This window comes from Doryrhamphus excisus, chromosome 10 (genome assembly GCF_030265055.1).
Source record: "Doryrhamphus excisus isolate RoL2022-K1 chromosome 10, RoL_Dexc_1.0, whole genome shotgun sequence".
Taxonomy (NCBI): Eukaryota; Metazoa; Chordata; class Actinopteri; order Syngnathiformes; family Syngnathidae; genus Doryrhamphus; species Doryrhamphus excisus.
In genome coordinates this window covers 5002455-5029049 of record NC_080475.1, presented here as the reverse complement: position 1 = coordinate 5029049, position 26595 = coordinate 5002455, and the positions used below count along the sequence as shown (strand labels likewise).

The window sequence follows — 26595 nt, the reverse complement described above, 5'->3', positions numbered from 1 at the left end:
CTTATTTACCCCCCCCCCAACTCGGAACATATTGTGCATATTCTGTTGCCTCTGTGGTATTTCCGAATGTGTGGTCGCCGGCTCAGCATCACCCCTGGACTTTATCACTCGTGATTCGCCGTGGTCGGGATTACGGCAGCATTCCCTCCGCCGCAATGTCATGATGTCAAAATCTCTTTCTCCGCGTTTGTTGGTTTTCCGAGATGTGTTTCTTGGCGGAAGATTCAGACAGCATGAGCATACTACTAAAGCATTTAGGAATCGGGAAGATATCGTCAGGGATGCTTGGAATTCCTCGTGGAGATGTTTGAGTCTGACAGAGAAGGTGAAGTGCAGTCCAGCCAAAGCCGGCGTTTGAAGCGGCGAGGGAGAAGGTTGCGGCGGTCGCCTCCCCCCGCTCCCGCCTTCCTTTTGAGGCCAGAGCCAGCTGGATCTCCTCACGGCTTTAGAATTACGGGACAGTTAGTCGGGGAAGCCTATTATGGGTATGAGGACACAACACGTTTTTCCACAAGCAGCGGCGATTACGCCACCCCCGCTTCGATAGGAATCAGGCTTTTCCAGCGTTATCGGGCCAGGAAGTGATGATGCAGTGCATTCCTCGAATAGCGAAGTGGTCAGGTTTGCTCCCTCCCTTTGGACACGTGGTGCAAATATTTACCTAAAAGCAGACTGGGTGGCAATAAAACTAAATCTTAGGCTTGCCGTTACACTTATGAAGTCATGCGGGGGGAATAAGAAACTAGTAAAGAGATGAAAGGAATGCGGAGGGAAAATTATGCAAGAGAATGACGGAGCGGTGACACACACGGCAGCTATTAGCTAAAAGTCATTTGCAGGCCACGCGGCACATTAGCGCTTTTGCATATGAGGTCATTTTTACATCACTTCTTCCCAACAGTTATTCCTCAATTTCTGGGTCAGCTTCAAGACGTCCACTAATGCAATACAGGGGAACTGGACTCTAACCAAAACGGATGCTAACTGAATGCATTTATCACTTAAACGGGAACTGCACTTTTTCGGCAATTTTGTCAATCATTCACAATCCTTATTTTAAACATGAACACATATTTATTTTCCCTTTTCTGTGCATTCTAGCGAAAGAAAACAAGTTCATATGAGCTAGCTAACAACAGACATCAGACATTACCACGCTAAAGCTCCCATAAAAAACCCTAAAAAAAAACGGCAATAGTGTTCATGAAAAACTATTTTTAGCTGGCGGACTAACACGACGCCTCTCCATTTCGCTAAAAAGACTCAACAAGATGCTCTTTTGCTGTCAGAATTTTTTACCTGAGAACTGGAGCCCACATTTTGTGCTGGAAGAGACAGCCATCCCAAGGATGTGTTGTCGCTATGAGAAAAGAAGTTTGGGTAGTGTTTTAAACTATCGTAATACTGCAACTATTACCGTATTTTCTGGACTATAAGTTACTCCGGAGTATAAGTCGCACAAGGCCAAAAATGCATAATTAGGTAGAAAAAAACATACATAAGTCACACTGGAGTATAAGTTGCACAAGGCCAAAAATTGATAATTAGGTAGAAAAAAAACATACATAAGTCGCACTGAAGTATAAGTCGCACAAGGCCAAAAATACATAATTAGGTAGAAAAAAACATACATAAGTCGCTCCGAAGTATAAGTCGCACAAGGCCAAAAATGCATCATTAGGGAGAAAAAACATACATAAGTCACTCCAGAGTATAAGTCGCACAAGGCCAAAAATGCATCATTAGTTAGAAAGAAACATACATAAGTCGCACTGGAGTATAAGTCGCACAAGGCCAAAAATGCATAATTAGGTAGAAAAAAACATACATAAGTCGCACAAGGCCAAAAATGCATAATTAGGTAGAAAAAAACATACATAAGTCGCTCTGGTGTATAAGTCGCACAAGGCCAAAAATGCATAATTAGGTAGAAAAAAACATACATAAGTCGCACAAGGCCAAAAATGCATCATTAGGTAGAAAAAAAACAAAACATAAGTCACACTGGAGTATAAGTCGCACAAGGCCAAAAATACATAATTAGGTAGAAAAAAACATACATAAGTCGCTCCGAAGTATAAGTCGCACAAGGCCAAAAATGCATCATTAGGGAGAAAAAACATACATAAGTCACTCCAGAGTATAAGTCGCACAAGGCCAAAAATGCATCATTAGTTAGAAAGAAACATACATAAGTCGCACTGGAGTATAAGTCGCACAAGGCCAAAAATGCATAATTAGGTAGAAAAAAACATACATAAGTCGCACAAGGCCAAAAATGCATAATTAGGTAGAAAAAAACATACATAAGTCGCTCTGGTGTATAAGTCGCACAAGGCCAAAAATGCATAATTAGGTAGAAAAAAACATACATAAGTCGCACAAGGCCAAAAATGCATCATTAGGTAGAAAAAAAACAAAACATAAGTCACACTGGAGTATAAGTCGCACAAGGCCAAAAATGCATAATTAGGTAGAAAAAAACATACATAAGTCGCTCAAGGCCATAAATGCATAATTAGGTAGGAAAAAAACATACATAAGTCGCACTGGAGTATAAGTCGCATTTTTTGTGGGTAATTTATTTTCCAAACTACTTGACCAAAACAGACATTACGTCATCTTGGAAGGTAAACACGAACAGAAAAGGTGTCCAGTGTTTATGTAACATAAACACTTTTTTCATTTATAAGTCGCTCTGGAGTATAAGTCGCAGGAACAGCCAACCTATGAAAAAAAGTGTGACTTATAGTCCGAAAAATACGGTAAATGTTATCATCAGTGTAAGTGTTAACTCGGGTTAACAGGCTGTAACAGAATGGACATTTCCAATGGCTATTTACCACGGACCGTACCATGATATTGAATATATTTAAAAACAAGGCTCAACATTGAAGCATTCTAAGCGTGTTAGCTTAGTCAGACATCACATGGTATCCTTACTATCAAAGTGCATTATTGTTGTTTTGGAGGAGGCAAACAGGGGGGGGGGGCATGTCCCTGTCGACTGAGCTCTGCAGCATACAAACAACACTACGCATAGATTATTATCAATCATAATATTGCTTCATTAAGAAAGGTCAGCTGTCAAATTATTGGGTGATGTCGGAGGGCCTTCCATGTGGTTTGGCTTAATCAGCGTAGCCAGTCACCGCAATATCTACTTAGGAGTTTTAGCATGTCTTGATGTTGCTAGAAATGGAAGTGGAGCCAACAAACTATGTTTTGTTGTGTACTGTGTGCAATGATAATTAATTAATTAATCTATTTAAACTGTATAAAATGAGAACCAATGAGAAAACAGGAGTTTTCAGTCAATAATACAAAATAAATAAAGTGCAAAGCCTTTAAATAATGACACATCTCTTAAAAAGTGGCAATGTACACAGATAAGTAAATACTAGAGCACATATGACCTTGCAAATAAGTTTTTTTAACCATTATTAGAGTCCTCTAGGCATGAAATAACACCCCTATAGTCAACTTTACACTCCTATATAGTATTACCTGATATAGTAGACAATCATTCCTCATTCTACCGCTTATCATTACAAGGGTACAAGGGTGGTGCTGGAGCCTATCCCAGCTGTATTCGGGCGAAAGGCGGGATAGTCGGGGTAGGTGGACTGGTGGCCAGCCAATCACAGGGCACATATAGACAAACAACCATTCACACTCACATTCATACCTATGGACAATTTGGAGTCGCTAATTAACCTAGCATGTTTTTGGAATGTGGGAGGAAACCGGAGTATCAGCAAACTCCACACAGAGATTGCTGAGGGTGGAATCGAACTCGGGTCTCCGAGCTGCGTGGCATGTGCGCTAACCACTTTGTCACCGTGCAGCCCATATAGTAGACATTCATTCATTCATTTTCTACTGCTTTTTCCTCAAGAGGGTCGCGGGGGTGATGGAGCCTATCCCAGCTGTCTTCAGGCGAGAGGCGGGGTACACCCTGGACTGGTGGCCAGCCAATCACAGGGCACATATAGACAAACAACCATTCACACTCACATTCATACCTATGGACAAGTTGGAGTCGCTAATTAACCTAGCATGTTTTTTGGAATGTGGGAGTATCAGTAAACTCCACACAGAGATTGCTGAGGGTGGAATCGAACTCGGGTCTCCGAGCTGTGTGGCATGTGCGCTAACCACTCGAACACCGTGCAGCCCATATAGTAGACACGAAAAGTGAAAATAAGAAATGTTAGCAGTGTTGTATCTCAAACATAATAGTTAATAAAGGTTAAATGATAGTGACAGTTTGACCCTGGAACAGATTATTTGTCCATCCATTGCTGCATCGGGCAAACTGTTGCGAAATGTGAACAGATGGTCGCCGTGGTGAATCCGCACGCGTATGTTGAACACATCCAGTGTGCTCATGCCGCTCTCGAACAGGCCCACCTGAACATCATCAGAAATATTTCACACTCGTCGCCATTTACCACTTGCTCGTTCACTCCAATTAGAGGCTCTGGCACTCCACGGAGGAACAAGGGCCAAGCGAGTGCTTTGGAGTGCGCGTGAGTGCGCGGCCGCTGGAGTGCTCGTGTCCCTGAAAGACTCTTCTTCCTCCACTTGGCGCCGAGCGAAGAGTGGCGCAGCCGTGGAAGTGACAACTCTCATCCTTTTCACCGCGGCGAGAGAGAGCTACCGGGTCAGCGCAAAGTGCTGCCGGGCGCTATTACCGTGAAAAGGACCCCATCTCGGGGGTGTCCTTTCAAGTGTCTGATGAACAGGACACTCCTGGCAGCCGTGGTCAACTCGTGTGTGTGTGTGTGTGTGTGTGTGTGTGTGTGCTTGTTGAATGTGTTGCCGGGAAGGTTTGTGTGTCTGAAACCAGATCAGATGTGTGTGACATCCACCGCGTGAGGGTGCATTTATAGAGCCACGCATGTGTGTGACAGACTACAGTATTATTGGACGGCAGTGTGTTTGCACCGGCCACTAATAGCAACGTGGCTGATATTAGTGGATCAGGTTCCGTCACACACTGTGTGGCGTAGAAGCGCCTGATTCAGCAGGTGTCCCCGACACCCCTGCCAATGTTCTGTGCTATCTAGGATGGACTCGTTATGTGGCCTGGGGACGTACACACGCTGACCCTAACACGTGCTATTGAGTAGGATTCATTTATGTGATTAAACTGACTTTTAGAGGGGCTGCACGGTGGGCGAGTGGTTAGCGTGCACGCCTCACAGCGAGGAGACCCGAGTTTGATTCCACCATCGACCCTCTCTGTGTAGAGTACTCTCCGGGTACTCCGGTTTCCTCCCACATAACAAAAACATGCTAGGTTAATTAGCGACTCCAAATTGTCCATAGGTATGAATGTGAGTGTGAATGGTTGTTTGTCTATATGTGCCCTGGGATTGGCTGGCCACCAGTCCAGGGTGTACCCCACCCCTCGCTCCAAGACAGCTGGGATAGGCTCCAGCACCCTAGCGACCCTTGTGAGGATAAGCGGTAGAAAATGAATGAATGAATGAAACTGACTTTTGGGGGCTGCGCGGTGGTCGAGTGGTTAGTATATACGCCTCACAGCGAGGAGACCCGAGTTCGATTCCACCATCGACCCTCTCTGTGTGGAGTACTCGCCGGGTATTCCGGTTTCATCCCACATTCCAAAAACATGCTAGGTTAATTAGCCACTCCAAATTGTCCATAGGTATGAATGTGAGTGTGAATGGTTGTTTGTCTATATGTGCCCTGTGATTGGCTGGCCGCCAGTCCAGGGTGTACCCCGCCTCTCGCCCGAAGACAGCTGGGATAGGCTCCAGCACCCCAGCGAATGAATGAATGAATGAAACTGACTTTTGGGGGCTGCACAGCGGTCGAGTGGTTAGCACGCATGCCTCACAGCGAGGATACCCGAGTTCAATTCCACTCTCGGCCATCTCTGTGTGGAGTTTGCATGTTCTCCCCGTGCATGCGTGGGTTTTCTCCGGGTACTCCGGTTTCCTCCCACATTCCAAAAACATGCTAGGTTAATTAGCCACTCCAAATTGTCCATAGGTTGTTATTAACCTTGACTTGAAATTTCTCCCACAGTTCAATATATGCTGTATAAAACGCCCACTGATTCATGAAATTTTGGTCCAGCACATGCGTCTCTAAATGATCAGGATTGTTTGAAAAACATGGCTGCCATGACTCATCAAATAATTCTCCATAAGTCATTGAGCATTTGTCTCATGATGATCCAACATTGAGGATATCTATATGACATTTAGCATACTGAGGCCACAGATGTCATTAGGACCCCCCATGGGGGGGGGGGGGGGTTCACATGACAAAAGTTGATCAGTTCAACAATTTAACAGAGCAGTCTCTTATTTAAGGCCGGCAGATGAAGAGTAAAAGCATCCAGTTCCTTTTCCTTTCGAGCCGTGTGCACACATAACACAACGCACGTTTACATACAAACAATGAACGCTCAGTCTTGGAAAGTCGGAGAATTTTCCAAGAAGTTGGTTTGAAAACTGACTTGGTGTGAGAGCAAATAAAGTCAACAGAGAAAATGATACATAAAAAAAAAATATACAGTCGATATGATGAGTTATCCTGTTTAGGTCGACTGAAACTGCTAACATATTGAGGATGGCTGGGTGACCACATTCCAAAAACATGCTAGGTTAATTAGCCACTCCAAATTGTCCATAGGTATGAATGTGAGTGTGAATGGTTGTTTGTCTATATGTGCCCTGTGATTGGCTGGCCACCATTCCAGGGTGTACCCCGCCTCTCACCTGAAGACAGCTGGGATAGGCTCCAGCACCCCCCGCGGCCCTTGTGAGGAAAAAGGGGTAAAAAATGAATGAATGAATGAATGAAACTGACTTTTGGGGGATGCGTGGTGGTCGAGTGGTTAGTATATACGCCTCACAGCGAGGAGACCCGAGTTCAATTCCACCATCGACCCTCTCTGTGTGGAGTACTCTCCGGGTACTCCGGTTTCCTCCCACATAACAAAAACATGCTAGGTTAATTAGCGACTCCAAATTGTCCATAGGTATGAATGTGAGTGTGAATGGTTGTTTGTCTATATGTGCCCTGTGATTGGCTGGCCACCAGTCCAGGGTGTACCCCGCCTCTCACCTGAAGACAGCTGGGATAGGCTCCAGCACCCTCCGCGACCCTCGTGAGGAAAATGAATGAATGAATTTATTCACTTCGTCCCTGAAGGAGTTTTATGTCTACGTGTTGCGTTTCCGTTGATCTAATGTCGCCATCAAAGTTCTGTTGAAACGAGATAGCGCTTCCCGTTGACACCACGAAGTTCAAGGATGCTGCCGCCGTCGCAGTGCAAGTCCCACACATGGGGGGAGGGGGGGGGCGCTTCAGTTTACGAGGAGTTAAGAAGGGTTGAACGGGTTTAATCCGGCTGCTGTAGTTTGTGGACGATCAAATTTCCGTGGCCGGCAGTTGAATGGACAGGTGGTGTGATCATGTTCGAGTGCGAGTGTGCGTGTGTGTGTGTGTGTGTGTGTGTGTGTGTGTGTGTGTATGCATGGGTGTTATACAAGCCCGTAATTATACTTTGAGACCTAGTGGAACAAGGCACACATGCATGCATTCGGGGTACACATGCACACACGGGAACAGCATCATGAGTTGGCAGTGCGCTTCTTTTCCACCCAGGGTCAGCCGTAGTTCACGCGCACACAGGAGAGAGTTAGGATGTGTGTCAGAGAGCGTGTGCAGTAACCCTGCTTTGGTTTTATTTTTAAAGTGAGCTCAGACAAAAGGCCTTCAGTCAAACTTCTCTGAGAACAGGACCTTGGGAACATGACCAGTGGATGTTGCGTCACATCGTGCGTGGATGTGCGCTTTGTTTTTGTGCGTGTGTGAGAATGAGAGCGTCCAACTTTTGCTTGTAAAGAAGTCACTTGTTCGTGCTGGAAAGGAACAAAGATGGAGGAAAAAAAGTTCTTGAAAATTCTTGCCAGATGTGTCACACATACACATGTTCTAATCGGGTGGAAAGAGCTCATCCTTGCAGTTGGCTTGCCAAGGAACTGGAGGTGGACGGTATCAGTTCCGGATGCAGATACTGCACTCTGTACTCCGTATCGCTGATACCAATACAGATACAGATAGAAAATGAATGAATGTAAAAAATATATTGTAAAAATGCATGTGTAAGGGGCGGCACGGCGGTCGAGTGGTTAACGCGCAGACCTCACAGCTAGGAGACCAGGGTTCAATTCCACCCTCGGCCATCTCTGTTTTCTCCGGTTTCCTCCCACATTCCAAAAACATGCTAGGTTAATTAGCGACTCCAAATTGTCCATAGGTATGAATGTGAGTGTGAATGGTTGTTTGTCTATATGTGCCCTGTGATTGGCTGGCCACCAGTCCAGGGTGTACCCCGCCTCTCGCCCCAAGACAGCTGGGATAGGCTCCAACATCCCCGTGACCCTTGTGAGGAAAAGCGGTAGAAAATGAATGAATGAATGAATGAATGTTAATCACCCATCAATAATCAATTAACGAGTTAATAGGAGCTAGCTAACAACAGAAATACCTATTTTGTTACTATAGCCAGCCAAGCTGTAAGTAACAATTTATCAGCCACACTCCAAAACGCTCCCGAGGACTTTCAGACAGCTGCCAAACCCCCTTTGTTCGATTATTCATTCATTCATTTTCTACCGCTTTTCCTCACAAGGGTTGCAGGGGGTGCTGGAGCCTATCCCAGCTATCTTTGGGCGAGAGGCGGGGTACACCCTGGACTGGTGGCCAGCCAGCCAATCACAGGGCACATATAGACAAACAACCATTCACACTCACATTCATACCTATGGACAATTTGGAGTTGCTAATTAACCTAGCATGTTTTTGGAATGTGGAAGGAAACCTGAGAAAATCCACACATTCATGGGGGAGAACATGAGATGGCTGAGGGTGGAATCGAACTCGGGTCTTCTAGCTGTGAGGCCTGCACGCTAACAACAATTTTTTGATAACATGATAGAGTGAAGCCGCAAAATTTGACCCACAATATGGTGAAGGTCTACTAAAGTCCTTCAGTGTAGGAACTAAAAAAAAAAAAAAAGATTTTCTTGGGCGGCACGGTGGTTGAGTGGTTAGCGCGCAGACCTCACAGCTAGGAGGACGAGGGTTCGATTCCACCCTCGGCCATCTCTGTGTGGAGTTTGCATGTTCTCCCCGTGCATGCGTGGGTTTTCTCCGGGTACTCCGGTTTCCTCCCACATTCCAAAAACATGCTAGGTTAATTAGCCACTCCAAATTGTCCATAGGTATGAATGTGAGTGTGAATGGTTGTTTGTCTATATGTGCCCTGTGATTGGCTGGCCACCAGTCCAGGGTGTACCCCGGGGGCCTCTCGCCCAAAGACAGCTGGGATAGGCTCCAGCACCCCCGCGACCCTCGTGAGGAAAAGCGGTAGAAAATGAATGAATGAATGAAGTGATTTTCTTTGTTTTTCTCAAGCTTCTGCACCGCCCATAGAGTGTGTTGGCGCCACCTCACGCTGTGAAAAGCCCCTGGTCCACATCATCATGGTCAACGTCACTGAGTGTTGTCATGGGGAAGGCTTTAAAATGTGGTTTAAGATGATGAAGGAGAGAGGAAAAAAGAAGGGAGGATAGAAAGGTGGAGGAGAAACGCTGTTACTCTTGTTCTGTGGAGGTTTCCTGGACCTGCCAGGGGAATGGGGGAAGCCTGATCTCTGTTACATCACACACACACACACACACACACACACACACACACACACACACTGAGTGTAATCTGTCCCACATCTACACACCGCTGCCTGCCCCCGTCTTTCCTTCTCCATTTCTTCCTGTGTTTTTCAGCTCTTTTATTTCCACTCATGACGCACTCTGCCATAATGAAAGCGTTAAGGGGAGTCCGGTTAAGACTCTGGCTGCTGCAGATAGGAGGGGGGGGGGGGGGGGGTGCGGTGCGGAGGCTGGTTAGCGATGTGGTATAAAGTGTCACCACGCATAGCCGCTATATTTACAACGCGCCTCTTTAACGCCGAGCCTATTTATAGCCGCCAGATCTTTTCTCAGCATCCGCCGCACATTGTTGCACCGTCACAGACGCGGGCATCAGATGACAGTGGCGGCGTACGCTGCGCTACGCTGCCAAAAGGGAACACGCCTGTTCTCCGGCAAGTTCCTGTTGCGAATCCAACCTCTGTCTCTCTCTCTCTCTCACACACACACATACACACACACACACACACACACACACACACACACACACACACATACACACACACACACACAGTCATCAGATACAGATACAGTACTCTGGACTTTCCCTCCTGACAGCCTTGTGAATTGTCCTCTACAGTCAAATATACCAACACATACTAATATGATAATATTATATTCTATCCATAAAAATAATGCATGTTTACCATTCATTCATTTTCTACCGCTTTTCCTCACGAGGGTCGCGGGGGGTGCTGGAGCCTATCCCAGCTGTCTTCGGGTGTGATGCGGGGTACACCCTGGACTGGTCGCCAGCCAACCACAGGGCACATATAGACAAACAACCATTCACACTCACATTCATACCTATGGACAATTTGGAGTCGCTAATTAACCTAGCATGTTTTTGGAATGTGGGAGGAAACCGGAGTACCCGGAGAAAACCCACGCATGCACGGGGAGAACATGCAAACTCCACACAGAGATGGCCGAGGGTGGAATTGAACCCTGGTCTCCTAGCTGTGAGGTCTACGCGATAACCACTCGACCGCCATGCAGCCCTAATTTATCATTATTTATCACAGTATTTAATTTAAAAATTGTGAATTGCGAAAAATTGCGAATGGTGATTAATCATGATTAATTTACTTAAAACTGTGATTAATCTGATTAAAATCGCCAATTAACCTAACATGTTTTTGGAATGTGGGAGGAAACCCACGCATGCACAGGGAGAACATGCAAACTCCACACAAATATGGCAGAGGGTGGAATTGAACCACTCGACCGCCGTGCCGCCCATCCCATTTCGTGATTGGGCAAAAAAATCTGATATCGGACCAATAATTATCTCACATCCTTTAATTAAAATACATCAAGTTTTATATGTAGAACATGTTTATATTTAGAGCTGGGAGACCAGGGTTCAATTCCACCCTCGGCCATCTCTGTGTGGAGTTTGCATGTTCTCCCCGTGCATGCGTGGGTTTTCTCCGGGTACTCCGGTTTCCTCCCACATTCCAAAAACATGCTAGGTTAATTAGCGACTCCAAATTGTCCATAGGTATGAATGTGAGTGTGAATGGTTGTTTGTCTATATGTGCCCTGTGATTGGCTGGCCACCAGTCTAGGGTGTACCCCGCCTTACGCCCGAAGACAGCTGGGATAGGCTCCAGCACCCCCCGCGACCCTCGTGAGGAAAAGCGGTAGAAAATGAATGAATGAATGAATGTTTATATTTAGAACACTTTTCAAAAATAAACATTTTATTGTGTTAAAAAATGTCTGAGAACCAGACGCAGTCATCAAAAGAGCCACATTTGTGGTTCCCGACCGACTCCTACTTGTCCATAATTCAAAGCCTACTTCAGGCTAAGTTATTCTCCATGACACACATCATTTAAATGTGTACTTTTTTTACTGGCTTTCACCTTCACATGCGTGCATGCAACCCAAAATCAGGTTTGTAGTTCAAACCAGGGCTCTTTTAGTCGTCTTAGCGGCTGCCCAGTGTGTCTGGGACTGACTCAGGAGGCCTCTATTTCTAGTCTATTACTTCACACTCTGAACCAATATAAACATAATAATTCCACATCAGAGTGTACAGGCTCCACAGTGGCTGCAGCGTTCTGTTTTGGTCCGCGTCAATGTTTTTAAACACAATGTTAGAACATACTTTACACAATATATTTTCCATGAAGTCACGGACTTGAAACATTTGGCAAAAAAAAACCCTTTCAGGTGACCCAAATAAAGACAGTGGTTGAGTAAATGGTTGAATATGGTCTAGTCCAGTGTCAAACTGCGGCCATCATAGGGGGATCCACACTTTTTACACTGAAAAATGAAAGGATGAAAGGACCAATTGACTTTGTTTATTCTTTTTTCTCTTTGATAGTTTGACTTTATTCTCATATTTCATATATATATATATATATATATATATATATTTCTCATGTTTTTTTTTCCAACATCCTTCTTGTAGTTAAGTCTTTATTCCATAGTATTTTGACCATATTGTACTATTGTACTGTACTATTACTATTGTATGGTACTATACTATTGTATGGTCATATCACCTCATACTTGGGTACGTGACAAAAAAATAAAAAAAATAAAAAAAACCAAAAAAAAAAAACCTTTAACCATATTAGGAAAGCAGGAAGTGAACAAATGTAACAGTTACTGATTGTAAAATTACCAGATGTAGGGGTAGGATTTAATAAGCTTTGCTTCTTCCTACTCCTTTTGGACATGTGGAACTGGGAACTGATTATGGGATGCATTCAATTGGAATCTGATGGCCAGCCAATCACAGGGCACATATAGACAAACAACCATTCACACTCACATTCATACCTATGGACAATTTGGAGTGGCTAATTAACCTAGCATGTTTTTGGAATGTGGGAGGAAACCGGAGTACCCGGAGAAAACCCATGCATGCACGGGGGAGAACATGCAAACTCCACACAGAGACGACCGAGGGTGGAATTGAACCCTGGTTCTCCTAGCTGTGAGGCCTGCGCGCTAACCACTCGACCACCGTGCCGCTTAAAATAAACATATCAGGGTTTAAAAAGTACTCCCGAATCAAGTCTGAGTAGTACAACTAGTACAACTTGAGGCCCTGGGAACTACTTCTTCCACGGGGAGACATTAGTGTGTGACACCTTTAGGCTGTGGCATCCCAGTGGGGCTAGTGTTGCTGCACAGTACTGTACGTGAAGGCCTTGGCCGGCGATGAGAGTGCACGGGTCATCGTGATGGTCATATGTGGTTTGGGACCGTAAGGAATTGTGGCAGCTGGGAAAGACTCCCGAGGGAGTGCTGGGAAAGCGGCTATAGAGACGGAACGAGGGACGCCCTCAGCATAAAAAATAATAAAAAAAAAAAAAAAAGAGCTGTGATGTTGTTCTCTTTCTGCGTGTCGTCATACGAGGTCTCTAAAGTCGTAATCGTATGTACGCAGCATCGCAACACAGGAAGCCTCGGTGACGCTTTCACACCGCCCACTACAGTATAGACATGACAATAGAAAGCCTCAGCCGAGGCATCCCATAATATTCCGTGTTTGGAGACAGCAAAAAAGAGATGCTGGCAAAGCATCTGACATTAACACCCATGTTGAGTAAACATACACCTTACTTGCGGCGTGGCGGCGTGGCGGCGTGTGTCGACGCCAATGCCGCCGCTCCCGCACACTGGGTGCGTGCAAGCGTCTCTACCCATCTCTTGAGCCGTGACAGACCCAACAAACGGCGCCACTTCAGGGTTCAGAGCAGTTCGGTCCTGACGCCCCGACGGCGTACACGCCTCTATTGTGGTTGGCCACACCCACAATTGTCATTCATTCATTCATTTTCTACCGCTTTTTCCTCACGAGGGTCGCGGGGGGTGCTGGAGCCTATCCCAGCTGTCTTCGGGCGATAGGCGGCGCACACCCTGGACTGGTGGCCATGCAGCCAATCACAGGGCACATACAGACAAACAACCATTCACACTCACATTCATACCTATGGACAATTTGGAGTCGCTAATTAACCTAGCATGTTTTTTTTGGAATGTGGGAGGAAACCGGAGTACCCGGAGAAAACCCACGCATGCACGGGGAGAACATGCAAACTCCACACAGAGATGGCCGAGGGTGGAATTGAACCCTGGTTTCCTAGCTGTGAGGTCTGTGCGCTAACCACTCGACCACCGTGCAGCCGACTGCTCACATTCATTCATTCATTTTCTACCACTTTTCCTCATGAGGGTCGCGGAGGGTGCTGGAGCCTATCCCAGCTGTCTTCGGGCGAGAGGCGGGGTACACCCTGGACTGGTGGCCAGCCAATCACAGGGCACATATAGACAAACAACCATTCACACTCACATTCATACCTATGGACAATTTGGAGTCGCTAATTAACCTAGCATGTTTTTGGAATGTGGGAGGAAACCGGAGAAAACAGAGATGGCCGAGGGTGGAATTGAACCCTGGTCTCCTAGCTGTGAGGTCTGCGCGTTAACCACTCGACCGCCGTGCCGCCCCTTACACATGCATTTTTACAATATATTTTTTACATTCATTCATTTTCTATCTGTATCTGTATTGGTATCAGCGATACGGAGTACAGAGTGCAGTATCTGTATCCGGCACCGATACCGTCCACCTCCAGTTCCTTGGCAAGCCAACTGCAAGGATGAGCTCTTTCCACCCGATTAGAACATGTGTATGTGTGCTAACCACTCGCCCGCCGTGCCACCCTCGTCACGATACAACTTTTTGAAATAATCATGTCAAAAATAGGGCAGCACAGCGGTCTAGTGGTTAGCGCGCAGACCTCACAGCTAGGAGACCAGGGTTCAATTCCACCCTCGGCCATCTCTGTGTGGAGTTTGCATGTTCTCCCCGTGCATGCGTGGGTTTTCTCCGGGTACTCCGGTTTCCTCCCACATTCCAAAAACATGCTAGGTTAGCATGTGGTTAGCATGGTTAGCATGGTTAGTCGAGTGGTTAGCATGCGCGCAAACTCCACACAGATATGCCCGAGGGTGGAATTGAACCCTGGTCTCCTAGCTGTGAGGTCTGCGCGCTAACCACTAGACCGCCGTGCCGCCCCCCCAATTGTCAATACAGGCAAAAAAAAAACCACCACACAAACACTTTTGACTGCCATGCTTATGAGGGGTTTATTTACTCATTCAAATCCCTCATTCAGGCGGCACGGTGGTCGAGTGGTTAGCGCGCAAGCCTCACAGCTAGAAGACCCGAGTTCAATCCCACGGACTGCAAACTTTCCATATCTGTTATTCCTGCAAAATGACAAGCCTTTAACAACGGGCCTTCAGCTTTAGCACAGTGGGAGGAGATGCTTTTGTCCATTTTGTTGTTGATGGTCCACCCACACAAGAGTTTTCACTCGTTTCCTACCTCTTCTTGAGACTGTTGAGTGTACGCTCACATTGTTTTTTTTACACTATTCCATGGCTACGGTATTGTCCACGGTCCCTAAACAGCACATTGCTATGGTGAATGTAATTGTACACACAGTATGGCGGTCCCCTGCAATGTGGAGGTTGTAGTGCTTGCTAACTAAAGAAGTCATATGTGATGAATCAGGGCGGCATCAAGCAGCACGCATGGATAGTCTCTCCTTCCTCGTCGGTGCAGCTCCCAGCGCACCAGTCACGTTTTCCTGGTGGAAGAATATAAATATGCATGATGTGTGTGCGTGGGTGAAAAGTGGACATAAGAGTTGCAGGACTGGATTGTTCGTTCTTCTTCGTTTCAAATGTGTTGATTCATGTTTATGTACAATACATTTATTAGAAATCAATATCATTATTTTGGAGTGTTCCCTTCATTGAAATCCATTGGAGAATATGTGGGGATGTTTGCGAGACAATGTCTGCGTCCTTTTTTTATTTTTATTTTTATTTTTATTTTTATTTTTATTTTTATTTTTATTTTTATTTTTATTTTTATTTTTATTTTTATTTTTATTTTTATTTTTATTTTTATTTTTATTTTTATTTTTATTTTTATTTTTATTTTTATTTTTATTTTTATTTTTATTTTTATTTTTATTTTTATTTTTATTATAAAGATTCAGTATTGAAATGAAAGCAGGGGGATAAAGGAAGCCCAAAAATAATAAAATGCAATAACTATTTTACAATAAAAATAGTATTTTTATTTTTATTTTTATTTTTATTTTTATTTTTATTTTTATTTTTATTTTTATTTTTATTTTTATTTTTATTTTTATTTTTATTTTTATTTTTATTTTTATTTTTATTTTTATTTTTATTTTTATTTTTATTTTTATTATAAAGATTCAGTATTGAAATGAAAGCAGGGGGATAAAGGAAGCCCAAAAATAATAAAATGCAATAACTATTTTACAATAAAAATAGTATTTTTATTTTTATTTTTATTTTTATTTTTATTTTTATTTTTATTTTTATTTTTATTTTTATTTTCATTTTCATTTTCATTTTCATTTTCATTTTCATTTTCATTTTCATTTTTATTTTTATTTTTATTTTTATTTTTATTTTTATTTTTATTTTTATTATACAGATTCAGTATTGAAATGAAAGCAGGGGGATAAAGGAAGCCCAAAAATAATAAAATGCAATAACTATTTTACAATAAAAATAGTATTTTTATTTTTATTTTTATTTTTATTTTTATTTTTATTTTTATTTTTATTTTTATTTTTATTTTTATTTTTATTTTTATTTTTATTTTTATTTTTATTTTTATTTTTATTTTTATTTTTATTTTTATTATAAAGATTCAGTATTGAAATGAAAGCAGGGGGATAAAGGAAGCCCAAAAATAATAAAATGCAATAACTATTTTACAATAAAAATAGTATTTTTATTTTTATTTTTATTTTTATTTTTATTTTTATTTTTATTTTTATTTTTATTTTTATTTTTATTTTTATTTTTATTTTTATTTTTATTTTCATTTTCATTTTCATTTTCATTTTCATTTTCATTTTTATTTTTATTTTTATTTTTATTTTTATTTTTATTATACAGATTCAGTATTGAAATGAAAGCAGGGGGATAAAGGAAGCCCAAAAATAATAAAAATGCAATAACTATTTTACAATAAAAATAGTATTTTTATTTTTATTTTTATTATAAAGATTCAGGATTGAAATGAAAGCAGGGGGACAAAGGAATCCCAAAAATAATAAAATGCAATAAATATTTTACAATAAAAATAGTTTTTTATTTTTATTTTATTTTATTTATTTTTTATTTATTTATTTTTTATCATTATCATTATTATAAAGATTCAAGATTGAAATGAAAGCAGGGGGATAAAGGAAGCTCAAAAATAATAAAATGCAATAAATATTTTACAATAAAAATAGTTTTAAAAATAATATTTCCTAAAAAGAATCATATTTTTAATGACCTCTAATGGCCCACCTGAAGTACCACCACGGCCCACTAAGGGGGCTGCGGCTCACACTTTGGGAATCACTGGCATAATGCTTTAAATTAGGGGTGCTCTGATCCATCGGCTACTGATCGGTATCGGCCGATATCAGTAAAAAAAGGACGGTATCGACATCGGCTGATACTTGCTTTAAAACGGCGATCAGCTCCACCCCCTGTTGCAGTCTTCCTGTTTTTTGTGGGAGTGATATAAGTTTGACCCCCCCCCCCCCCCCCCCCCCCCCCAAGTGTGGGCAAATTTTGGACCTATAGACACTATGTAGTATTTTTAGTGCAGGAGGAACTTTTGTTGTGTGCGGGTCAGCATTGTCCAATTTCACACTTCCGAATTCTATCCTATCACCTTGGGGGGGGGGGGGGGGGGGGGTGCTGTAGTACCCTGTCCATCAAGACCTCGGGTGCCGGCCTCACACTCCGGCTGTCACCCCCTTGAGGTGGACATTCTCACGTTCACAGCTCGGAACGGCAAATGTGGAACCGAAGGGAAATCATTTTCCCGAGGAAAAAAAAAGAAGAAGTCGATGGCGTCAGGCTGTCCTGCATCCACCCGGGACACGATATTACGCCGTGGATCCAGCTTTCCACACGGGCCCCGCACACTTGCACATATTTGTGCGTAACCTCGAAAATCTTGTGACTCACGCCGGCGAAAACAGTGTGACTGTGAAATCATGTCGTACGGAAAAAAAAAAAAAAACAAAAAAAAACGGGAAAAGGTCATTTGCCGCGTTCTCACAACAACTTGACGTGGAATCAAAAGTCACTGGTGGGTGCCTACAAATCACTGACTCACTAAAGAGTCATCAATATGAAACGCCCTCATAAATGAATTAGCGGTGGCCCGCTAAACCGCATAAAGCTCCTGTGATCGCTTGTCTTTCTGGGCTTCTCCATTATGAATAAGGCTAATACACACACACACGCACACACACACACACACACACACACACACACACACACTTTTATTCCCGACCTGTCCCTCCTCATCAGTCATTCACCGTGGCAAATCTATGTGAGAAAAATCTGCCAGTCGGCATTTTTTTTTTGTATCTCCCTGTAGATTTTGGATTTGCTTTACCTGACTTTGCTAACATCCACTCATCCATGCAAGCAACTGGTGAGCATCGAGTGGGGGGGGGGTGAGGGTGGGGGGGGCTTGTCTCCTTTCTCCTACTTAAACAAGCGAGTGTGTGCACAAGAAAGCCTGACTACCTTGCGTTACATCAGGAAAAGTGTTACATTGTTACTATTGGAAATTGGTGTACTACTAGATTGTATGTTGGGTTTTAGGCTGCACGGTGGAGGAGTGGCAAGCGCACAGAAATGGCCGAGGGTGGGATTGAACTCTGTTCTCTTAGCTGTGAGGTCTGCGCGCCAACCACTCGATCGCCGTGCAGCCCTGTAATTATGACTTTTTATCTCTTAATTTTGACTTTTAATCTAATAATTATGACTTTTTAGCTCAGAATTTACATTTTTTAGATCATAATTATGACTTTTAGCTCACAATTTTCATTTTTTTAATCTCATAATTCTGACTTTTATCTCAATATTTTCACTTTTTTATCTCATAATTCTGACTTTATCTCATAATTTGGACATTTTATCTAATAATTATGACTTTCTATCTCATAATTTAGACTTTTTAATCTCATAATTATGACTTTTATCTCAATTTTTCACTTTTTTATCTCATAATTCTGACTTTATCTCATAATTTTGACTTTTAATCTAATAATTATGACTTTTTATCTCATAATTTTGACTTTTTATCTCATAATTATGACTTTTTAGCTCACAATTTACACTTTTATCTCATAATTATGACTTCTTATCTCATAATTTAGACTTTTTAGCTCATAGTTATGACTTTTATCTCACAATTTTCACTTTTGTATCTCATAATTCTGACTATCTCATAATTTTGACTTTTAATCTAATAATTATGACTTTTTATCTCATAACTCTGACTTTGTTATCCCATAATTCTGAATTTTATCTCACAATTTTCACTTTTATCTCATAACTATGACTTTTTAGGTCATAATTATGACTTTTATCTCACAATTTTCACTTTTTTATCTCATAATTATGACTTTTTAGCTCATAATTTTGACTTTATAGCTCATAATTTTGACTTTTTAGCTCATAATTATGACTTATCTCATAATTTTGACTTTTTAGGTCATAATTATGACTTATCTCATAATTTTGACTTTTTATCTAATAATTATGACTTTTTAGCTCATAATTATGACTTTTTATCTCATAATTATCTGCGAATCTCGTGAGGATAAGCGGTAGAAAATGAATGAATGAATGAATGAATCTCATAATTCTGACTTACCATTGGTATAACTTTTTATTCAGTGGTGGAAATGAACTTACATAAAATAGTCAAGTCAAGTTTATTTATAAGAGGCTCAAAGGGCTTAAATAATAAGAATACGAATAAATAAATAGGCTTGTTGTATGTCAATGCTCTATAATAATAATAATAATAGTGACAATAACATTCACAATTTTGCTGAGTGGTGAACATTTGACAAAAGGTAGCTGTCAAAAATGCAGACACAAACACCCCCCCCCCCCCCCATACACCAGCATAACAAGACAACAAGACACCCCTGAAGTCATAGGGGGATTACGGCTTGGGGACCGCCTTGTCATTATGTAGTTATTATCCCTTCTGCCATCAAAGAGCTTTGACATGCTTGTCGGCATTCCCACACTTAAACCCCAGTAACCCCCCCCCCACCCCCTTATGAAATCGTACATAACTCTCCAGAACCCCCTCACCGTCACTAAGCAGTCACCAAAATAATATTATTATCATCATAATATTCTCCAGAAATAATGCATCATAGAAACGTATGCGAGATATTTGAATATGACTAGTATATGAATATGAATCGTGGTGACATGTACTGTACACACACCACAGCTATTAAGAAGGAATGAACATGACTCAGAACAGGACATGCGAACTAGCAAACAAGCCTTCTTCCACTATATGCAAATCAGCAGGCTTGGGAGATGTTGCTACTTGGTGAGGAAGGTGGATCTGCAACATATTTGGAGGTTATTGGACGGAGATGAAAGAATATTGACTGCGTGTTGCATTCTGAATGACAACGCCGATGACTAACACGATTAGCGCCGTGGAAAACAACTAGCCCAGTGACTCATTGACGGGTTCTCTTTTAAGTCATTTTAGCTTGAAAGTGGATCAGTTTTGTCCTCATAAGGTTGTAAATTAGGATCAGTTAGGGGCCGTCCTGGTCTTCCTTACCTGTGTTGGTTCCTTACCTGGTTAGCTCCGCCTGACCTTTGCCACTACTCAAGCTTGGCAAAAAAAAAAAAAAAAAACAGCCTCGTGTTCGGCATTTTTCAAAAAACAACTTTATTTCTAAAATCACAAAATACTTAAACTCGCTGATTTAGTTAATCTTCAAACAGTTAAAATAATGCATAAGGCTATATAAAATAAAATATATTATTATATAATATTTTTTTTATTATATTTTATTATTATAAAAATATAATATATTATATTATATTTTTATTATTTTTATTATTTATATTATATAATATGTATTATATATATAATATATATTATATATTATTTATATTATTTTATTATTATATTATATTATATACAATTATTTTTAAATATATTTTAATTATTTTAAATATTACTAAATAAAATTATAAAAACAATAATAATATAATATTTTATTAATATAATGTATAATATTACTAAAATATATTATTATGTTATGTTATGTTATCTTATGTTATGTTATATTATATACAATTATTTTTAAATATATTTTAATTATTTTAATTATTATTAAATAAAATTATTAAAAAAACAATAATAATATAATAATATTTTATTAATGTAATGTATAATATTACTAAAATATATTATTATGTTATGTTATGTTATATACAATTATTTTAAAATATATTTTAATTATTTTAAATATTATTAAATAAAATAATAATCAAATATAATAATATATTAAATAAATAAAATTATTTTAAGTTATAATTATTAATTTTAATTATTTTAAATATTAAATAAAAATAACCAATTAGCTAAAAATGTCATCCGGTACTTCTCTACAAGAGAGGAGAAATATGATCTCAGGGAAGAACTACCGGGTGTAGTCAGGGTGTCCCCCGCCTCTCGCCCCGAGACAGCTGGGATAGGCTCCAGCACCCCCTTGTACCCTTGTAATGATAAGCGGTAGTATGAGGACTGAATGTCTACTATATCAGGTAATATATAGGAGTGTGAAGTTGACTATAGGGGTGTTATTTCATGCCTAGAGGGCTCTAATAATAGTAAAAAAAACGTGTTAAGCTAATTGGCGACTCCAAATTGTCCATAGGTATGAATGTGAGTGTGAATGGTTGTTTGTCTATATGTGCCCTGTGATTGGCTGCATGGCCACCAGTCCAGGGTGTGCCTAAGACAGCTGGGATAGGCTCCAGCACCACCCTTGTACCCTTGTAATGATAAGCGGTAGTATGAGGACTGAATGTCTACTATATCAGGTAATATATAGGAGTGTGAAGCTGACTATAGGGGTGTTATTTCATGCCTAGAGGGCTCTAATAATAGTAAAAAAAACGTGCTAAGCTAATTGGCGACTCCAAATTGTCCATAGGTATGAATGTGAGTGTGAATGGTTGTTTGTCTATATGTGCCCTGTGATTGGCTGGCCACCAGTCTGGGGTGTACCTAAGACAGCTGGGATAGGCTCCAGCACCCCCCACGACCCTTGTGATGATAAGCGGTAGAAAATGAATGAATGAGTGTTCCATGAATATATGTTAACCAGCCAGGCGATAATCCAAAGCCCCCCCAACTTGCTTCTCCACTCTTTGTCACTCACCCCGTGGGGGCTGCAGAAGGAGTGGAAAATATAGTCCCCTAAAAATACACTTACAAACCCTCGGGCGCACACTTGCATCCGGGCCAGGTGTCTTTAATATTAGAAAGCACAAGGCTGACACCTGAACCACTTTGGCACAGAGGCGTCGCTGGGCCACATGTGTGCGTGCCCCCCTCCCTCGCCACCCGACAGGTCATAAGCATCACAGCCCAGTTGTCCACGCATACTTTGGCAGTCACACGGGCATCACCCACCGGGCGTGACGTGGCCCCCCGACGCCGGTGGGAGGGGACACCGCGCATGTGTGAGGCAAAAGGTCACGGCGTCTAATGTGTGTGGACCGAGTGGGGAGATCTTACTCACCTGGGTGCGTTGGATTTATTGTTCTCTAGTGTTGATCAGCATTATTTTGTACAGCTTGGTTACTATTTCGTGGTACCGCTCCATGAAATCCAGTGCCCCCCCCCCCCCCCCCCGAGAATATCTTTACACTATTCATATCTCCTATGTGATTCTTTATTGTTATTGTGATTGTCAAGGTAATACAAACCAATAAGTTATATACACTATCTACAGGTTTATTGCACGGTTTATTGCACAGTTATTGCACAGGAGTTTTGGCGCAGTTTATAGAAAGGATGTAAACAGTGTTACATCCAAAAATGTACGTATGTGTGTATGTATGAAGACTGATCCAGATAATGGAATACTTCTGGATACTCATTCATTCATTCATTTTCTACCGCGTAACCTCACAAGGGTCGCAGGGGGTGCTGGAGCCTATCCCAGAAACTGTGTGCAAACTCCACACAGAGATGGCCGAGAGTGGAATCGAACTCGGGTCTCCTAGCTGTGAGGCCAGCGCGCTAACCATTTGGTTGCCATGGAGCAAATTAAATATATCTCATTCAATGCTGGAGCCTATCCCAGCTGTCTTCGGGTGAGAGAGGCAGGGTACACCCTGGACTGGTGGCCAGCCAATCACAGGGCACATATAGACAAACAACCATTCACACTCACATTCATACCTATGGACAATTTGGAGTCGCTAATTAACCTAGCATGTTTTTGGAATGTGGGAGGAAACCGGAGTACCTGGAGAAACCCGGGGAACATGCAAACTCGGGATTGAACTCGGGTGTGAGGTCTGTGCGCTAACCACTCGTCCACCGTGCAGCCCCCAAAAGTCAGTTTCATTCATTCATTCATTTTCTACCGCTTATTTTCACTAGGGTCGCGGGGGTGCTGGAGCCTATCCCAGCTGTCTTGGGGCGAGAGGCGGGGTACACCCCGGACTGGTGGCCAGCCAATCACAGGGCACATATAGACAAACAACCATTCACACTCACATTCATACCTATGGACAATTTGGAGTCGCTAATTAACCTAGCATGTTTTTGGAGGACACCAGAGTGGACACCGGAGTACCCGGAGAACATGCAAACTCCGAGGGTGGGATTGAACCCTGGTCTCCTAACTGTGAGGCCTGCGCGCTAACCACTCAACCACCGTGCCACCCTCTAATAATGGTTAAAAAAAAAAAACATAAATAGATTTTTTTATGCTCTAATCGTACTTCACTGAAATTCGCTTATCACACCAATTAACTGCGATAAATGAGGGATTATTTTACTCCCAACATTGGTCATCATCAAATGATTTTGATGGAAATGAGCAATATTGCGTTTGTTGTAAATTTGATAGCACAGAAGGTCATATCTATGACAGGATGTGACGGTTTAGACACGCTGACATTTCCGAAATGTGAAACTAGATTTATATCTACATATATAACGTATCATAATTCCACACTCGGGAGTATTATTATTATTATTATTATTATTATTATTATTATTATTATTATTATGGCAAATCAACACCCTTGTTGATGCGTGTATTTTAATTACCTTATACCAGGGTGAGATGCTCTCTTTTATTTTTATCTCAGGAAGGATCCAAGTCTAGAAAGGCTCGGCATTCCGGACACACAAACACACACACACACACACACACACATATACACACACACATATAACCACACCTGACCCACACAGAGCACACATGACCGAGGCTCTGGATGGCATAAAACTGGAGTCAGATTATTTTACAGCGAACAAGCTCTCACCTTTTAGCAGTTGACTGTGGTGACCATACCAACTAACTGCTGGGGGGGGCACGGCCATAAAAATAGCAACCTCTTCATGTACAATCATCTCTTTTATGTATTTATTCTTTTAATATTTACATTTTCACTCATCACCACGTCAGCTTTTCAGTGTTTTGCTCAGAAATGTAGTTGTCACTTGGCAATTTTTTGGGGTTTAGAAACAACTCATGTCAAAACAAGAAGGTGGTTGGTGGTGGTTGATCTCGCTGTCGCATCGTGTCTTTGGGTACAGTCACGTCAAGAATGACATCTTCAGTGAAAGTAAACGTAACCTTAAAGCAGGGGTCTTAAACTCAATTTACTTGGGGGCCACTGGAGCTGGGGTCTGGGTGAGACTGGGCCGCATCAGGTTTTCCAAAAAAAAACCAAAAAATTTATTAAAAACAGAAAATTGTTCCAATTTTCTACAAGAAAAGCTCTGATAAAACATTCCACTATTCTCAAATATCTTAATTTTTATTTTTCGACACAAAATAAGATGAAAAATAAACAAATCAAGAATAAAGAAAATCAATCAGTAATAAATAAATATAATAATAATAATAAAACACCAAATAATAAAAACTTAAGAAACCACATATAGTTGGCGGGTAGACCAATTATTTTTTTCAGATTAAAATGAACAAAGCATTATTAGAGCCCTGTAGACATGACAAAACACGACTATAGTCACATTTATACTCTTTTTATTTACAACATATTGCGCAACTGCAGGGTCTTGAGACACATGCTAACTCGCAAACTAGAGAGCTAGCGACCTAAACGGTAGCCTTCAAGTTATTTCCTTTAAACTTAAATAGCCAAAAACTTACCACTTCCACACGGATAGGGAGGATAACTATTAACAGTTATTTAACCTTTAACATGAACATGAATCAAACATAATAATTTTTTTCTGGGTACATGATACCATACAGCATCCATATCAAACTTTAACATTAAACTTTCATATCAAGGCGGGGGCCTCAAACTAGTGTCCTGCGGGCCACATTTGGCCCGCGGGCCACGTATTTGAGACATACGTAGGTACGTTTCAGCAAAATATCAGTTGCTAACAAAAAAAAAATGCACTTTTGTCACCCTGTGGTTGTTTTTTCGGTTTAAAACCCGCATCAAACATGCTGTCTTTTATTGTGGAGTTGCATCATTACCTCTTTGTGACTGTCACGCAAAAAAAAAACCATTTAAATAAGTCAGTGATATTGTTATTGTAGCAGCTAACACCAAAAACGACGGTAGATTTTGATGTCTTGTTTGTTTTACTGATGTTTTTAAGTCAGAGAAATTGTTTTGTGTATTAGTTATTAATATACCAGTCGGACCTGTTTTTACTGGATTATAATTTGAGCCTAGGATTAATGGTGTTGATGACACAACATGGAAGGAGTCGTGTAGCTGCATTGCTTCTAACATCCTTTAGGATTCCCTGGCTGGCCCGTCGCCAATCAATTCTAGCCGCCCGTCCATTCCACGCTTTACCGACCGTGTGATCTGCTCAGAAGTCAACACGGTACGTGAGATGTGTGCACGCATGACAGGCGAGCTTACCTAAAGAAGGCGTGTTCCCGCTCAAGGAGGACGGGACTCCAAATCTGGAGCTTGTGTTTACCTGCAGGGAGGAATATTTATGGTCATGAGTGTGGAAGTGTGTGGGCGTGGGATTGGTGAGTGACACCATGCAAAACAACAAAACATGTCATACGCAGAGCAGTTGAAAAATTGCAAGAATTTATATTTAAGGACGTTGGAACATAAAAAGAAAAATGGGAGTGCCGCAAAAAATGTGCAGAGTCAGCAATTCATTGGAAACAAGCATTGAAGTGAGTGAACGTTCAAGACCCCCAAGACCCCAGGAAATAGAAATACATGTTCAAGAATGGATTTAGATCAGGGTGACACACCTTCTTCAGTCATGGGGGGTGCCCCCTGCTAATCAGCCACATAGCCAGTAGCCATTTGACGCCCCTGCACAACCTGAAGTTCATTCATTCATTCATTTTCTACCGCTTTTTCCTCATGAGGGTTGCGCGGGGGGTGCTGGAGCCTATCCCAGCTGTCTTGGGGGGCGAGAGGCGGGGTACACCGTGGACTGGTGGCCAGCCAATCACAGGGCACATATAGACAAACAACCATTCACACTCACATTCATACCTATGGACAATTTGGAGTCGCTAATTAACCTAGCATGTTTTTGGAATGTGGGAGGAAACCGGAGAAAATCCACGCACGCACAGGGAGATGGCCGAGGGTGGAATCGAACCCTGATCCTCCTAGCTGTGAGGTCTGCGCGCTAACCACTGGAACACCGTGCCGCCCCACCTGAAGTTCATTCATTCATTTTCTACCGCTTTTT

The 26595-nt window shown here is 41.7% G+C and overlaps 1 protein-coding gene across 2 annotated transcripts in view; it reads left to right on the top strand.

Annotated features, from left to right (window-relative positions):
* Positions 1 to 26595, top strand: part of alg2 (ALG2 alpha-1,3/1,6-mannosyltransferase) — a 98590-nt gene that overhangs the window by 41368 nt on the left and 30627 nt on the right. Inside the window, exon 1 of one of the 2 annotated variants that reach the window (XM_058084488.1) lies at positions 25738 to 25752. The exons of the other annotated variant lie outside the window; for it this stretch is intronic. The gene's annotated coding sequence lies outside the window, so the exon portion shown is untranslated. Of the gene's footprint in view, positions 1 to 25737; positions 25753 to 26595 lie in introns of those variants that run through there. 2 annotated transcript variants of the gene reach the window in all.